Source organism: Alexandromys fortis, unplaced genomic scaffold, assembly GCF_014885135.2.
Source record: "Alexandromys fortis isolate MF-2015 unplaced genomic scaffold, M_Fortis_MF-2015_v1.1 scaffold_149, whole genome shotgun sequence".
Classification (NCBI taxonomy): domain Eukaryota; kingdom Metazoa; phylum Chordata; class Mammalia; order Rodentia; family Cricetidae; genus Alexandromys; species Alexandromys fortis.
In genome coordinates this window covers 3,832,885-3,843,050 of record NW_026068025.1, presented here as the reverse complement: position 1 = coordinate 3,843,050, position 10,166 = coordinate 3,832,885, and the positions used below count along the sequence as shown (strand labels likewise).

General features: G+C 43.0%; 1 non-coding gene across 1 annotated transcript; it reads left to right on the top strand.

Annotated features, from left to right (window-relative positions):
- The first annotated feature begins 2,018 nt into the window (after positions 1 to 2,018).
- Positions 2,019 to 2,090, top strand: Trnaw-cca (transfer RNA tryptophan (anticodon CCA)). Its single transcript has one exon. It is a non-coding gene; the product is annotated as a tRNA-Trp (tRNA).
- The last annotated feature ends 8,076 nt before the right edge of the window (positions 2,091 to 10,166 follow it).

Below are 10,166 nucleotides of genomic sequence, written 5' to 3'. Positions count from 1 at the left end.
AGACATGACCTTATAAAGTTTAAAGAAATCAGAGGATGACCCTTTAAAATCAAATGCTCTGTGTCTTAGAGCACTTGAAGGGGGAAAAGGACCTTCTGTCTGTTGTCAGTCCCTGGTTCCAGTACCATGTGCTGTTTATGTTCCCTGAGGGGCAAGCTCTGGAGATGGGATTCGACTCTCTTACTTCTGACCCTTGTGTTTGTTTTGGTGTCCTCCAAAGCCCCTGTCCCAAGTCAGGATGGTTCAAGGAAAAAAAAAAAAAAACTGTGTCAGTAAGGACCACTAAAGGGGTCTGGTGCCCTCTCCTGGCCTGCAGGCACACACACAGAAAGAATATTGATTGCTAGCATCTGTCTCTCTTGCTGTGCCCGCGAGTGTGCGTGTTCCAGCCAAACAATGAGAGTCTATTGAGGTGGGAGCAGAGATGCAGAAGATGCTGCCCCCTAAGAAGAGGAGCATCCAGGATGGGGAAGAGTTTGCACCACTCTGTGCTGGCAAAGGGAATACATTCTTAGAAGCTGATGAGAAGACACTGCAGTTAAACAGAGCCTGTGTTAGAACAAGCTTGGGTTAGATGCTCAAAGAAATTGCAAATCACTTATTGTGAAGAAAATTTATAGTGTAAATTTAGAAAAGAAAAGGATAACCAAAACATAAAATACATTGAACTGTTTTTTAGTCAGAAGGTGGTGGTATACCGGAAGGACAAGAGCCCACCCAAAGGGGCTTATAATGGCTGGAGTTAAACATTTTCAGCAACGGAATGAAGAATAAAACTCTATGAATTAACAATATCCGTGGGTCTGTATGGTGCAAATAAGTAATTGAATTGCTGCCTTAGTTAGGGTTTCTGTTGCTGCAAAACACCATGACCAAAAAGCGAGTAGTTGGGAAGGAAAGGGTTTATTTGGCTTACACTTCCACATGCTAGTCCATCGCTGAGGGAAGCCAAGCTAGGAGCTCAAACAGGGCAGGCACCATGGCCATGGAGGGCGCTGCTTACCCACACTGCTATAAACCGGTTTTCTTATAGAACCCAGGACCACCACCCAGGGGCGGCACCACCCACAATGGAAAATGCGCTACAGGCTGGTGTGCAACCGATCTTACGGAGGCATTCTCTCAGATGGCTAAAGACTGTATTAAGTTGACATAAATCCAGCTAGTGCAAATACATACAAAGCCAGCTTTCTCTCAAAGGAGAAATATATAAATAACTGCAAATGAAACGCGCCATGAGTCAAATACCACAGTAATAGTTGTTACAGGCAAAATGTATACTCAATCCGTGGCGGCAAGAGTGCGAAGAAACGCGCGCGGTCGATAGTATGCCCACCCCTAGCTCTTTATTATTGTAAAAGGGAGGAGAGTGGCTTTACAATGCAGAAACTCAGCCGGACCCCTTGCAACCACGCAATCGAAGTGGTAAAGCCTGCTAACGGGGAGCACCTCCTCCGCCTCGGGATACTGAGATGGGCACGCCATTCCCTTAGAGGATGAGGAGGGGAGACTGTGAGGGAAAGGAGATGGATAGTAAACCTCCCGAAGACTAAAAGTGAGCTACGTCTCAGACAAAGCCACGGTCTTTAGGAGTGCACCCGTGGCGGTAAAACCACGCCCTGAGAGGTGGCTGCGCCTGGCGGGCAGGGCTGAGACTGCAGAGCTGGCTCCTCCCCTTCACCTGGCTGTCAGCCGCGGAACGCTTTTGGCGGTGGATGTGGTTACTATTTTTTATGATGCTACCCTTTTCCATGATATCCAGTTTTCAGCACTTTTAAGTTTTATAGCTAGAGAAGGAAGAGAAAAAAAAATGGCACAACTCGGAGCGTTCTGTTCCAGTGCTGTTTCAGAGTCATCTGGGGCCGTTTTCCTTGCTCCCCCGCCCTGGGGACAGGACCTGCCTCGCGGCTGCCTCCGCGGCTCTCCGCGCAGGTCCCGGAGGAGGAGGAGGAGGCATTGCACCAGGAAGCTGCCAGAATGTTGGAGTGTTAGAGGATCAAAAATCTTCTTGCGTCCGGGACCTCGTGGCGCAATGGTAGCGCGTCTGACTCCAGATCAGAAGGTTGCGTGTTCAAATCACGTCGGGGTCATACGTACCTGTTTTCCCGTGATAGTCTGTTGTTTCGGTGAACTAGAGACGCCTCAGTGGTGACATTTTCAAATATATAGAAAAGACTTACCCAAAGTTTCTCTACCCTGACAGAGAACTTGACTCCTTAAATGCAAAACCACCTCCCCCACTGCTATGGGAATTAAGAGAAAGACCAAATCAGTTCACAGAAGATGAACAAACAGGGGCTAGAAACGTAGCTCAGCTGGCAGAGTGCTTGTATAAGTTATTTAATAAATATATGAACAGAAACAACAGAATGAAAGTTAAATTTTAAATTAAACTCTGAGTTGTGTTAGATTGGCTGGTTAGGTTTATTCTGGGTGTCGGGGCTTAATACATTTAAGCCGAGGTTGGGGACCAAAAGTTTTTCGCTGAAGTCTTTTGCTCTCCACTTCAAGTCCTCCACATTCCAAGCTGTGGAGTACAGCGGAGACCAAAACAGGAATGAAAGGAATTAAAATGATGATAAAAGAATTTTTTTTTCACTCAGCTGGCTTAGGGAGGTTTTCTGGCATATTCCAGCCGCTGGTGTTTTCTTTTAGCATAACGAAAGTAGCAGGTTTTAAGTGGACTCTAAGTCTTGGTCCCCCTAAGACAGAAAACAGCTTTGCATTCCTTCACAACTCCTATAATTCATGTTTAATTCAGTGCTAAACATAAACTCTAAATTCATCAGACTCTTCAACCTTTCAAACTTTTTATAGTCAATGAATCTACCCTAAGGATTAATTTTCTGGAAACCCTTTTAATATCTAATGTTCAAGATTGTGAATTGATAAAAATTTCCCCTTCTCATCATATGAATAAATGAGATTCTAGAAGGCCTAGTTGTGAGATAATATTCTATCTTTGCAATTTCCTCTTTATTACAAAAGCAGATTTTGCTGGTATGTATGTGTGTGTGTGTGTGTGTGTGTGTGTACAGGTTTTCAGTAGTCAGTTTTAAACTTGAACTCATTTAAAATTAGCAAGGATTTGTTTCCCGGTTATACAAATATCAAAATAATCATACATTTTATAAAAGTCGAGACAAAAATGTATATTTACACACACGCACTCTGGTCAGCTTCATCACCACAATAAGGGGTTAATTTCATAAAGGAAAAAAACCCGACGTATTAACTCACAGCCACGGAGGCTGAAGGTGCAAACAGTATAGTACGAACTCTGACAGAAGTCCCAGAATCGTGTGGGAGAGGAATGGTCACTTCCTGAGCACTAAACTCAGAGAGATTGAGAGAGGCAGGTTCACTTCTTTCATAACAAGACAGTCATGAGAACTGGGAAGAAAACTAGTCAGTCGTTCTCATCAACTTAGACCATGAAACCCAATATATGGACGAACTATAGAAATGATCCCTGAAAAAAATTATCTATGGTTGGGGTCCCCACAACATGAGGAACTGTATAAAGGGTCACAGCATTAGGAAGGTGGAGAAGCCCTGCTCTACCTGAACAACAGCATCTGCTGGCTTAAGTTGCTAGGTGACAACCCATCAGAGCCCCACTTCACCCCCTGACACAACACAGCCAGGGCAGAATTGGCGGCTAAATGACTGGATGCTTAAGTGACCATCTGAACCCAAAGCTCTTTTTAATCACTAGTCTGTCACGCCGAAGGACTCTCTCTAAGGTAAGACTCTGAATTCTGGGCTGGCTGAAATTTTCCTTCCTTTTCTCTATTGGACACCTTGAAAAACAAGAGGACAGTCAGGGAGGCCTGGTGGTTACTAGGCTTTTAAAAATGTAACAAGTAAAATAAGGGGGAAGCAAAATAAAGAATGTCCAGTTTAAAAAAGAAAGAAAGAAAGAAAGAAAGAAAGAAAGAGAGAGAAAGAGAGAGAGAGAGAGAGAGAGAGAGAGAGAGAGAGAGAGAAAGAAAGAAAGAAAGAAAGAAAGAAAGAAAGAAAGAAAGAAAGAAAGAAAGAAAGAAAGAAAAAACCCAATATGGACAGTTCAACAGAACCACCATATACGGGCAGCCCATGCATGCTTCAGCATTGCCAGGGCAGTCATGAAAACTAACTACCCAGAGCTTGTAGGACAATTCCCATCTCCAGTAACTGCCAGACCTCCACAAGGCCCCTTCTCCTAAGGTTCTGTCCCTGCTCCAATCATGCATTCTGCAAGGCACGTTCCGTTCTGCCCCTCCGATCCCACCACACTGAGGACGAGATACACCGGCGCAGGAACACGTTTTAGGTGACTGGCTTATGTCTCTGAGCCAGGGCAGCAGCCTCAGCGGGTGCCTAGTGAGTGGTTGACATTATGACCCTTTGATTGGAGGGGTTTCGAGCTTCCAACTTATACTAAAGGGGGGGGGGGGGGACTACTAAATGTTTCCAAGTGAAATTCTCTAAGGTTTAAAGAGGGAAGCTGAAGAGAGCCCAACTTGCAGTCTAGCACTGCCCTCTCGTGGCTAATTGGAGAATGACATGAACACTAGGCTTGCCCACGGTTTTAACAACTCACGGAGCCAACTTGCACACCAGGGTATCTTCACCTGTCTGTTCGTACATTTTATCCAAGTCTGTAAGATTCAATATCTTAGAAATGCTTTCTAGAAGAAGCCACTGTTCCAAAGTAGTCTGTCAGAGTGAATTTATGAGAACCAGACTCAAGACCTGGGTCACAGGATTAGCGGGGCCTGGTTATCACCACAGCTGTGTATGGTTACACCTTATACGATCCACTTTGCCTGTCTCGTTTCATTCTGGGCAGGGCATAAACCGATCTCTCAGGTGCAAGGTATCCCCCTGAGCCAGCCAGACTGTGCCTGCTAGCAGGAGGCTATAGCCCACTGATCTGTTTTTCCAGAAAAAGCCCCACAAAAATAAAAGTCAAAATTAACAAGCAAAAGATCAATAAGATAAGAGAGAGAGAGAGAGAGAGAGAGAGAGAGAGAGAGAGAGAGAGAGAGAGAATCAAAAAGAAAAAAGATAAATGAAACAAAAAAATCCACTGAATTGATTTGTTCATTTTGTGTTAACTCATTAATTAGTCCTTGGCATAGCACCTGCCAGGCAGTGTGGTTGACTTGCCCAGTGACGCTCCACTGGAGAACACTGGTTTTCCCTTGGCCAGTGGATGTCAGTTGTAGGTAGCGTTCTGGTTCAGAGTGTGAGTCCTTATCGAGCTCCCCCTCTCAGTGCTAGGACCCGTTTAACCTGAACCTGTGCAGGCCGTGTGCATGCTGCCAGTCTCTGTGAGTTCATGCGAACTTTACTTCTGCTGTGTCTGGAAGCCTGTTCCCTTGGAATCATTCATTGCCTCTGGCTCTCACAATCTGTCTGTAGCTGCCTGAGTCTTGTAGGGTGGGATTTGATGAAAACATCCCATTTAGGACCGAGGGCGCTCCAAAGTCCATCTTTGCACGGTATCCAATTGTGAGTCCCTGTGTTAATTCCCATCTACAGCAAGGAAAAGCTTCTCTAATGTGAACTGAGGACGGCACTGATCTACAGGTATGGTGGTATGTCTTTAGGAGTCATTTTATTGCTATGTTCCTTTAACAGAATTTAACAGTATTTGCTTTTCCCCTAGGCCCAGGGCTTATCTAGTCTCAGGCTCCTGGACACGCTAATAGCATTAGGTATGGGTTCTTTCTCAAGGAGTGGGTCTTAAATCCAATCAGAGTGGTTGGTTACCCCTATAATCTAAATCTAGATAATCATCTAGATAATCTAAATCTAGATCATCTAAATCTAGATCATCTAAATCTAGATCATCTAAATCTAGATAATCTCTCACAAACAGGGGTCAAAGTTTGTCTTGTAGGTGAGTCTAGATCCTGTCCAGTTGACAGTAAGTTGACGTCCCATGGCCATCCCTTGTCAACTTGACACCCAAACAATATGGTATATAAATAATCACCTTCCACCCTTGTCCCCATAGGCTCACGTCCATCTCACAATGCAAAGTGTAGTCATCAAAAGCCCCCATGATCTTTAAATCCAACACTCTTCAAAAGTCCCCATTTCACCTGAGAGCTAAGGCAGTCTCTGAACTGTGAGTACCTTATAGTCAAAAGCAAGCTACATAGTTATGATATACAGTGGTATTAAAATAAGCATTTCATCCCAAAAGGGAAGGATGGAGGCAGAACAAGGAATGATCACGTCAAAGCAAGACCCAAACCAGTAAGGAAAAAGTCAGATCCTCCAGGTTCAGGTCTGGAAAGAGAGAACAATTCCCAAAAGCTCCTGATATTCACCTATATGCTATAGGTGTGTGTGTGACATGCACACACACACATGCATATGCACACATACGCATACCACACACACATGTGTGTGTGATGTGTGTATATAATCATACACACACAAAATAAAGAAATGTAAAGAAAGGCTCAGCCCAGATAGACTGCAAAATCTGACCATGCTCTTAGAAAGAACTAACATAGAAAAGGAAGGACTACTTCCAAACTCTTTTTATGAAGCCAGTATTATCCTGATACCAAAGGCAGATAAAAGCACAGTAAAAAAGATTACACAACAATCTCCCCTGATAAGCAGAGATTAAAAACACATGCAATAAAATACAATTGAATTCAAGAACACATCAAAAAGAGCACTCGCCACAATCAATTTGGCTTCATTTCAGGGTTGCAGGGACAACCTAATTAGTATCTATAATAAATAACATAGACTCCAGGATGAAAGTCACACAAGCATTTCAACAGATGCAGGAAAGGCCTTTGACAAACTCTAACATCCCTACATCTTAAAGAAAAAAGACGCTGGGAATAGAAGCAGCACATATAAACATAATAAAGGCTATTTACGACAATTCTATAGGCAAAAAAGCACCAAGAACAAGACAAGGGTGTCCAAACTTTCCACCCCTGTTCAAAATAGTCCTTAAAGTCTGAGAGCAGCAAGGCATGAGAAAAACATAAAGAGAATACACACAGGAAAGGGCGAGGTTCAAGGACACTTACAGACTGTTTGAATGTTATTGGCCCCCAGAAGCTCTTATAGAGTGACACTATTAGGAGGTGTGGCTTTGTTGGAGACAGTGCGTCATTGTGGGGGTGAACTTTGAGGTCTCATATATGCTCAAGCCACACCTAGAGTCTCAGACTACTTTGTGTTGTCTGCAGGATCAAGACGTAGCCCCTCCTCTCTCAGCTCCCTCTCCAGCACCATGTCTGCCTGTGTGCTACTGTGTCCCGCCATAATGATAATGGACTAAGCCTCTGAGCTATAAGCAAGCCCTAACTAAATGCTTTCCTTTTTAAGAGTTGCCATGGTCACAGTGTCTCTGCACAGCAATAGAAACCCTAACTAAGACTCAGATGATATGATTCTATATGTAAAATGCTAAATACTCCACCAGTAAACTGTCACGAGTCAATAAACATTTTTAGTACACTGACAGGACACAAATTTAACATACAAAATCAGAAGCCTTAATATACACCAATGCTAAGCATACAGAAGCAGAAATCAGAGAAACGATACTTTTCACAATAGCCTCAAAAACAATAAAACACCTTGGAATAAACCTAACCAAGGAAGTGAAATTTTTATACAAAGCAAACTTTAAAATGGCAAAGGAAGGCATTGAGGAAAACACAGGAAAGACCTCCCATATTCATGGGTTGGAAGAAGTAATACTCTAAAAATGACGTCCTACCAAAATCAATCTACAGATTTAAAGCAACACCCATCAAAATCCTGGGGCCAGTCTTCACAGAAACAGAGAAAGCAATCTTAAAGTCCATACAGAGTATCAGGTGTGGAGATGTATACCTTTAATCCCAGCACTCAGGAGTCAGAAGCAAGGGAATCCTTTTTAGTCCAAGGCCAGGCTGGACTACACAGCAAGTTCCTGGATATCTAGAGCCCCGTGGTGAGACCCTGTATCCAAGAAAAGCATCAAATGAAAACATAAAATAATCTAGACAGCCAAAACCACCATGAGCAAACGCAATAATGCGAGCAACAGCTTGCTACCTGATTTCAAGCCATACTACAGTCGCAGGAGAAACAGCTTTGTACTGACCAGAAACAGACAGGTAGGTCTGCGGGCTAGAATAGAGGAGCCAGGTAGGAGCCCACACATCTACAGCCACCTGACTTTTTAATTAAAATATAATTAAATAATTCCCCCTCTTACCTTTCCTCTAACCCCTTTTATGACCCCCACTCTTTTCCAAATGCTTGGTCTCCTGTTTTTTAATTGCTATTGTTATACACACACACACACACACACACACATACAAACACATAAAACCTGCTGAGTTGTTCTAGTGTTGCTTGTATGTATATGATTCCAGGGCTAACCACTTGATAGCTGATAACCAATTAAAGGGGAAGATCCCTGGGTAAGACGAATGCTCCCTTTCTCAGCATTCTCCCATTCTCAGCAAAGGGGAAACACTTTGGAATATAGGTTTGTGCAAGAAATTTCTGACTAGCACAGCAATTAGGCCCAGCAATTGGCAGACTGGATTACTTTAAAGCACTGGTTTTCAATCTTCCTAACGCTGTGACCCTTTAATACAGTTCCTCATGTCGTGGTGACCCTCAGCCATAAAGTTATTCTTGTTGTTACTTCATAACTGTAATTTTGCTACCATTATGAATCATATTATAAATATCTATGCTTTCCAATGGTCTTAGGTGACCTCTCTGAAAGGGTCATTAGAGGCTGAATGACCCCTACTGCTTTCGGGGGGCCAGCCTCCAGCAGCACAGGATTTTCTGGGGGGCCAGCCTCCAGCAGCACAGGATTAACTGGGGGACCAGCCTCAGCAGCACAGGGCTTTCTGGGGGGCCAGCCTCCAGCAGCACAGGGTTAACTGGGGGGGGGCAGCCTCAGCAGCACAGGGCTTTCACAGGAATCCACGGAGTCGGCGAGGTTAAACTTTTCTATCTGAGGGGGTTAGAGAAAAAGGCACTCACAAGCTCTCTTAATCGTTTCCCTCTTTATTCTCTCTCTATAGTCTCTCTTTTTATTTTCTCTCTCCTCTCATGTTGTTTTACACATTTTATACCCCAACAGAATCTTCCAGACAGTACAAGAATCAAAATGATTGCATTCCATTTTTCAAGTGAACCATTACAGGTTAAAACATGTTTTTCATCTCCCTACATGACTAAACATTTTATGTATTACAGGTGAAAAACAAATTATCCCAGGAACCCACATACATTCATACCCAAACAACTTGTTATAGATTAACCATGGGGGCAAACAAGGTGTTCTCGTCATTTACTTACTGGCAGATTGCATTTTGCAATTACAAAGAAAGGGCCAATTACTTTATTAACTTATCTTGAAAGGTAATCTTATAAGGAATCACAAACCTAAACTTTTATATATGAAAAAGAATCATTCAGCTCTACTTTAAGTCTTTAGGGTACATATCCATTCACTAATCGTATGTGTGTGTATATACATATACATATATATATGCATATACACCAGGAGATTGGGGGCAGAAATGGGTACAAGGAATTAATCATCACGTCTGGTCATTAGCCAAATTTCGCAAGGAGAGTACTGCAGCCAGTAATAATCGGGCTGCTTTGTTCTTGTTCCCTTCTTGTTCCCTGACCTTAAAGAGTTCCGCGTTCAGCTAGCTATGTGTCTTTCTAAAACATTTCTTGGGTTTTTTCACCTCAAAGTTATTTAACAAAAACATCTTAGTCTAACTTTGTTATTTTTAAATCTTTGTTTCCGCTGTGATGCACTCTGAGACCCGTGAACACATCCTGACATTAAGGTTAAAAGAATTTAAACTAGCTGGGCTACTGGGACTCAATTGTTAGTCATTAACTTGAGTTATAGTCCATGCAGCGCCTTAGGTGAAACATATCCTTGTATTTATTTTTATCCAGCAAAACTCTGTATAAGCTATCATTATTTGTGTCAAAGTAGACAGTACAGCTTAGGGACAGGTCATCTTGACAATCCACAGGTAAAAATGCCCAGTAGAACAGGATGTTTCCAAGAGATAAACACACTATTCTACAGACAATGGAGATCTCCCCGCGTCCACTCACACCATGCTAGATACCAGAGAAAGAGAGCCACAGTAAACTAG